This window comes from Hevea brasiliensis, chromosome 18 (genome assembly GCF_030052815.1).
Source record: "Hevea brasiliensis isolate MT/VB/25A 57/8 chromosome 18, ASM3005281v1, whole genome shotgun sequence".
Classification (NCBI taxonomy): Eukaryota; Viridiplantae; Streptophyta; class Magnoliopsida; order Malpighiales; family Euphorbiaceae; genus Hevea; species Hevea brasiliensis.
This window is the reverse complement of record NC_079510.1, coordinates 50,749,641-50,757,351: the sequence shown is the minus strand read 5'-3', so window position 1 is coordinate 50,757,351 and position 7,711 is coordinate 50,749,641. Positions and strand designations below refer to the sequence as shown.

The 7,711-nt window shown below is 33.0% G+C and overlaps 1 non-coding gene across 1 annotated transcript; it reads left to right on the top strand.

Annotated features, from left to right (window-relative positions):
• The first annotated feature begins 7,043 nt into the window (after window positions 1–7,043).
• On the top strand, window positions 7,044–7,150 carry LOC131176145 (small nucleolar RNA R71). Its single transcript, XR_009146271.1, has one exon. It is a non-coding gene; the product is annotated as a small nucleolar RNA R71 (small nucleolar RNA).
• The last annotated feature ends 561 nt before the right edge of the window (window positions 7,151–7,711 follow it).

The following is a 7,711-nucleotide window of genomic DNA, read 5'->3' as shown; positions in this document are numbered from 1 at the left end:
GAATAAGTGATTATCTTGCTGCCTGGACTGATCACCAGTGAAATTGGCTTGTTGGGTGTTGGGCGTATCCGCAAGTATACGGGTTGTCTCAAGTAATAGAGTGATGAATCAAGTATTGTTCCCATGAAGATTTGTCATTTGAGTACCAAACTATGAATGAAGTGATTATTTGGGCTAATGATTGGTGAATAAATGGTAAATGTAAATGAGCAAAGTAAATTGATTAATCTAATTGGAATGGGTAAAGAGCAAGCAAATAAATTCTAAATATAGATGCAATTGAACTAAATTAATAACGGGTAATTTAAATCAAAGTCTAATTATGTTTAAAATGATTCAAGAGTTGGGGGTTTATGTATAAATTAATTGGGATTTGTCTTGGGTTTTCCAATTTTAAGAGAAAATAGAGTTTGAAGGTGATTAATTCTAAATTTCTTTGATATCTTTTTCAAGCAAACTAAAGTGTATTCTAAAATAAGCAAACCTACTTTCGTACGATATTTGATTAATTTAAAACCCATTAAGTTTTATAACCAATCATTAATTCCTCTTAAAACCCTAGTTTATTTCTAAATCTAGATAATTTTAAATTTCAATCCTTGATTATCTATCAATGACTTTCACCTTTTGGTCCTTCAATCAAAGATTAACACAATACCCAATTGGTACCAACATTAGGCAAGTAAATCAAGCACACAAGGAAGGAATCAAAACTCATATTTATATAAAATATGAAAATACCCAGTCTAAATCCACAAATTAATCTAAAACAAGTTTTCCCAACTCTGAAATCCAAAGAGTCTACTCACTCATATTGGTATTTACAAGAAAGATTGATGGAAAAGTAAAGAAAAATATGATAAGAGGACTAAAATAGAAAAACCCAGGTAGAAGAACCCAAAACTCTGATTTCTGGAGCTCTAAAAGATGTTTGCAGCAGCTCATCCTCAGAAAAATGGCGTCCTCCTCCTCTCTCTATTTATATTTTCTTTCCTTTTGTTTCTTCCCATTTTCCTTTTGTGGCAAAAACTAGGAAATGATGAATTTATATGGTCCCAAAAAGTTGCCCTAAAAGTGAATAGGAGCCAAGGAGTGGATAGGAAATAAGGTGTAAAATTATCCAAGTCAGCAGCCTTATTCACATTCTGACAGTCTGCTTATGGTACTGCTTAACCCTAAGCAGCTTCTTTAGTAAATTTCAGCCTCTGGTTGCACTGTCTGCTTAAGGTTAAGCAGACCCTCAGTAAATCTCTGCAGGCTTGGAATAAAATGAGTTTTTCTACTCATGCTTGACTTCCAGCTTGACCTGGCTTAAGGTTAAGCAATATGACATACCCTAAGCAACATCATCAGCAAAGTCTCAAGCAAATTTTGGCTAACTGATCTTTCAAGACTTGATTTCTTTAACTTTCCTCCATACTCAAGGAGCTCCAAATTTCTTCAAATCACTTTCTAATGCACTCATTGACCTTCAATTTGCCAAAAAAACCTTTTAAAAACAATAAAATTACAAAAATCAAATATAAAGTAATTAAAGTTAACAAATAAACTAAAATAAAGCTAAAAACATAAAATATACTAAAATATAAGGACAAAATGGATGCAAAATTGCCCTAAAATGCCTATATGAATTGAGTGTAACAAATTCCTCCAAACTTAAACCTTTGCTTGTCCTCAAGCAAATTAAAAACAATTAATGCAATTTGGGGTGCTTTACCTTAAATTTATGAAAATTACTTATTCAAACTCTCAAGCTTACCTTTAGCCACTAACAAATCATATACCCACTTTCAAGTTACAAAGAGTTTAATCCTTACCAAAGTTATTACCGCTTAGCCTTAGGTCAATTATCCATATCATCAAGCCCAAACCAATCAATCACAAAAAATAATCATGCCTAAATAGACTATAGAGTAATCCATAAACTAAAGTGTCTCAAATAATGATGGAAGTAAATGAATGGATTAATGATATCCCAACTCCATAGGCAATTCTCCTATTTCAATCTTCACTAATGTAGCAAAACACCATTAAAAGATCAAAAGGACTTTTAAGGGTTGTAATGGGGCTAAAGGGGTGATAATGTGGCTAACAAGAAAAGGATAAATGTAATAAAATATGAGAATAATCAAATTATGAAAAGATCCAGACATAAAAAAAAATTTTTTTTCTTTCCTTTTTTTTTTTTAATAATCAAATGGGAGAAGGAACTTTACAACTATTCACCAATGCTAGCTTATAATTTTGAAGCTTTTAGAGGGACTACATAAATAACATTGACATTGACTTTGAATTACAATTGTCCCTTTCAATTCACCCCCAAACTCATTTCTTTATCTACTTGGGTGGTGAATTACTTTACATACCATAATTGAATTTGCTAGCCTTTTTTACTTTAGTCACTTCACCCAACTAATTATTATTATTATTTTTAAGTGTATCTATCACTCAAAGAATTATTCTCATGGAGGATAGGTAAGTGTTTGGGTTTATGGCTAGGCATTAATGTGGGTTCCAAAGAAATAAGAGGGATAAATGTAAGCTCAAATTGGTTCCAAAGGGAAATTTTGAAGTGAGGTTGGCTAAGGCTAAAATATGGGTTTAAAATTCAAAGAATGCCTAGATCATTTCTTTTTCAAGTGCATGCTATGATTTCGCCTTGAAAGGTTTAGAAAGATTGTTTTAGGATTGGTGAGACATCAATTAGCTATTTCTCACCCTAGAGTTTTCTTTAGGCACTCAAAGTCAACGCAATTGATTGGGTGGCCCTTGGCTAAGAAGATATAAACTAAAGCAAGAATCTAATAACTTTGCACCTATCTAGAACTTTCAATCCATCAAACCCTTCTAAAAGTAAGCTTAATTGCTCTTCAAAGTAATTCTCAATCCTCTAAGGATAAGATAAAAATTTATTTTTATGATATGCATGATCCTAAAATGAATGCATAAATCAAATTAAAACTAAGTGTAATCTATATGAAAACTATATGCAAATGTATGTGTTTGAGTATAGACATGTGTGTGGTATATGTATAAGTGTGTGGATTATCTATATATGAATGAATGAAATACAGTAAATGAATGAGTGAAAATTTTAAAGAAAATTTTAAAAATTTGAAAAAATTTTGCCCTCACCCCCAAACTCAAATGAAACATTGTCCTCAATGTCTTAAATGATTGCAAAGATGGGAAAAATTGTCTGAACTAATTAATTAATGAAATATATACAAATGGGGATTAAATCAATATAAGCTCAAAAATTCCAAAATTGTTTCAAAATGATATTAACAATGAAGCTTTAGAGAGAAAAATGTGAAAAAGTATCCCAAATGTATGAATTTATACTGCTTAAGATGTTGCTTAACCTGTTGCGTAGGGTAAGCAAAAGCATAAGCATTGGCAACATACCATAAGCATAAATAGTAGAAGGGTAAGCTATTACCTCAAAATGATGTTAAATATATGTAGCTCAAAGTAAATTGTGCAACTTATCAATATCAATAAAATTAGGACTGAATAAAAGATAAAGTACAAAAATAATGTGCAAAAAGATGAAAAAGTGTAATGAAATAAGATCTAACAGTTAAATCAAGAATTAAACCAAAAAGCATTCATAGAATAACTATATCCATATCAAAAGATAAAATAAAATAAACTAAACTAAAGGAAATGAATGAAAATACAATCATAAAAACTAATTACCAAAGTATTGCAACTATTACTAAAGTTTGAAGATTAAAATAAACAGATTACAAAATAAAACTAAAACTGAAACTAAAACTGAATTGAAGAACTAAAACTAATACTAAACTATTGCTACTGTTCAAGCTCTGCTGTCAAGGCTTTACTATTGTTCAGCTTGCTGCTGGTGGGTCTACTAGTGGCATAAGGCATTTTGCTGGGCTAAGCACAAAATTATTTAAGGTTAAGCATGACTTGCATAGGGTAGTTGCTTAGGTTAAGCATGTAGCAATTGCTGAAATTAAAGATTCTGGGTAATGCTTAGGGTCTGCACAAATTTGCTTTGGGTTAAGCAGAATTTGCATAAGGTACAGCTTAGGGAAAGCATGCAGCAATTGCTAAACTAACGATTCTGGTGTTGCTTAGGGTTAAGCACAAATTTACTTAGGGTTAAGCAGAATTTGCATAGTGTACAGCTTAGGGTAAGCAGCATCATCAGCAAATTTCAGTAGGTTTTGGGAAAAATTATGATTTTACTTACCAAAAACAGTGCAAATGCTATGGAATACTATCATGACCCTCAGCAATTACCAAATACACATTAACACCACAAAATTGAAGAATTTAAGCTCATCATCTCTCATAAATTTATCAAGCATAATACAAGCATGTGGTAATTAGCTCAAATTAGGCACAAATTGTAATTACCCTTTGCAAACTTAATGAAATGGTCTTATTCCTAAGCTTATACCCAAAGCACATTTTCAGTAGCATTTGAGACAAGTTCTAAGCATTCAAAAATTACAGAAAAAACATAGAAATTGACTTCTCAAGCAGCATGAACAGTAGCGTGAACAGTAACATAAACAGTAACTCAAACAAAAACATGCAAATTATAACAAACTACAAAAACAATATATACATTAAAAGATAAAACTTAACAAATACTATTTTTGCACTTTAATAAAGCTCACATCAGTCCTAAATATCAAAATTGATCCTCATTCAAGTTGCATTTCACAAAATTTACACAAGACACAAAATCAAACATGTGCTATCAAGTAGATTTCAATATCAGCAATTTAGCACAAGTTTAAAAGTGTTACTGTTCACAGGGACTAGATAAATGCATGAATTTGCTTTATACTTGCTCCCTCTCAATTCTTCCTTTCTTTGCTATAAGTCTCAATTTGCCTAATCTTCATGAATGACCCACAAAAGATAAAAAAATATCACTTTTGAGTTTAATGAGGGTAAAAATTAAAATGAGATGAAATAGAAAATTAATAAACTATAAAAGGATACGCTTGGGTTGCCTCCCAATAAGCGCTTGTTTAAGGTTTTAAGCTTGACCTTCTTTTTAAAGCTCATGGTGATTGGAATTGAAAAATATTACATCCCTTCACAACAGGTGCTGAAATGAATTTATACTTCAACTTTTTCCCATTATATGTGAAGATACCTGTTGCTTTGCTCAGAATCCCAACTATATCTTGAAGAATATTCTTACAAACTTTAGATGAATCTCCTCTTTTAAGTGATTTTGATGGAGGCTTGAGCTTAACTTTTAAAGCTTCATTGTTAATCAAATGAGGTGGTGAAGCTGACTTTTTCTTTCGCACTTTATGCTGATTGCATTACATTGGAATAACTTGATTTTCCTCTAGTTTAGTACCTTCAATTTCAGCATCATGCTCTATAACATCTACCCTGTAACAAGAATTCATCACAGCTAGTTCCTTGGAATGTTGGAATAAATTAAACTCTATTTCCTCCTCCCCCACTGTCAACTTCAATTTCCCATTCTTTACATCTATATTAGCTCCTGCAGTGGCTAAAAATGGCCTTCCAAGTATGATGGGGGTTCTTACATCCTCCTCCATCTCTAGTACAATAAAATCCACTGGAATGAAAAACTTCCCAACATTTAATGGCATATTCTCTAAAATTCCAACTGGATACTTTATAGATCTGTCAGCTAACTGCAAAGAAATAGTTGTGGGCTTTAGATCTCCAACCTTTAACTTCTCACATATGGAAAGCGGCATTGAGCTAACATTAGCCCCCAAGTCACATAATGCTCTCTCAATACTTGTTTCTCCAATGTGACATGGTATGGAAAAACTTCCAGGATCTTTCAGCTTAGGTGGGAGCTTGTTTTGCAATATAGCACTGCACTACTCAGTAAGTGCAACAATTTCATAATCTTCCAACCTTCTTTTATTTGATAAAATCTCCCTCAAAAACTTAGCATAAGAAGGCATTTGAGAAATGACATCGGTGAATGGAATGTTGATATATAACTTCTTCAAAACTTCAAGGAATTTCCCAAACTGCTTATCTAATTGTGCTTTTTGAAACCTATAAGGAAAGGGCAATGGTGGCTTGTATGGTGCAGGAGGCACATATTTCTCTTTTATTTTCTTTTTATCTTCTTTCTCTTCATTTGCTTCCTTACTAGCTTTAGCTTTAGTTGAAGTGGATTCACTCTCATACTCATCTTTCTTTTATTTCAACTTTACTTCAATTTCGTGTTCTTCCCCCATTACCTTTTCACTTCTTAAAGTAATAGCATTGCACTGCTCCCTTGGATTCTCAGGTTGGTTAGGAAGCTTCCCAAATGCTTTGTTGTTTGAAGAGCTAGCTTGTTAAGCTATTTGATTCTCTAACATCTTTTTGTGTGTTGCCATTTGATCTACTTTAGATGCTAATTGAGAAATCATATTTAGCTATCTTGTCTGGTTGTGCTTGTTGTGGTAGAGGTGGAGCAGGTGCATTTTTGAGGTTTAGGAATTCTAGGAGGAGGACCTTTATTCTGCTGAAAGTTCTGATATTGTTGATAACCAGAAGGTTGTTGAAAATTTTGGTGTTGTCCTTGTCTACCTCCCCAAGAGAAATTTGGGTGGTTTCTCCATGCTGGATCATAAGTTGCAGAAAATGGGTTACCACCTGGTCTTTGATTGTAGTTCCCCATATAATCCACTTGCTCACTTGAAAAATCTTGAATAAGTGCAGAAAAATCAGTTGCACAATTGCAGTTTGCAGCTCCAACTTCTACTGAATTATTAGAACCTCCAGCTGAAGAATCTACTTTCATGCTTAGCTTGTCCATTTTCCTTGTCAAAGCATCAAACTTAGCATTAATCATATTCATGGCATCAAGCTCAAACATACCAGCTGGTTTCTTACTCTCATTCCTCTCACAACTCCATTGGTAGTTATTATAAGCAATTTTATCAAGAGCAGAAAAAGTTTCATCTTCAGATTTTTCCATAAGATCACCTCTAGAAGATGTATCAATTGTACTTCTAATAGCTGGTGAAACTCCATTGTAAAAGTGTTGAACAAGCATCCACTTAGGAATCCCATGATATGGACATTTTCTTTGCAAATCCTTGTACCTCTCCCATGCTTCATATAAGCTCTCATCATCTCTAGGTTTGAAAGAAGTTAGCTCATTTCTTAGCTTAGCTATCTTGCTTGGTGGAAAATATTGAGCTAAAAATGCTTGAGAAAGTTCATCCCATGTTGTGATAGAACCCGGTGGCAAAGAATGTAATCACTCTCTAGCTCGGTCCTTCAAAGAAAAAGGAAATAATCTGAGTCAAATTGCATCATTAGAAACTCTATTTATCTTCAACATATCACTTATCTCAAGAAAGTGTGCTAGATGCACATGTGGACTCTCACTTGGACTTCCCCCAAATTGTGATTGTTGTACCATCTGATAGAGTGCAGGTTTCAGTTCAAAATTATTAGCTTCTACTCTTGATCTTGTGATACTTAGCATGAAATCCCCAATGTTATGATAGGCGTGATCCTTCACAGAGCGGTTGTTATTATTGTTGGCTATTTCTTCTTGTAATTGCTCTTGCTCTTGTGCTCTTTCTTGTTGTTGTTGAGCTTTAAATTCAGCTTTTCTCCTTTTAGATTCTGCTCTTAAAGCTCTTGCTATCTTTTCTATTTCTAGATCAAAGAATAAATTGATTTCTTCACTTTTTGTCCTTCTCATAAAATAAAGTACCTGAAA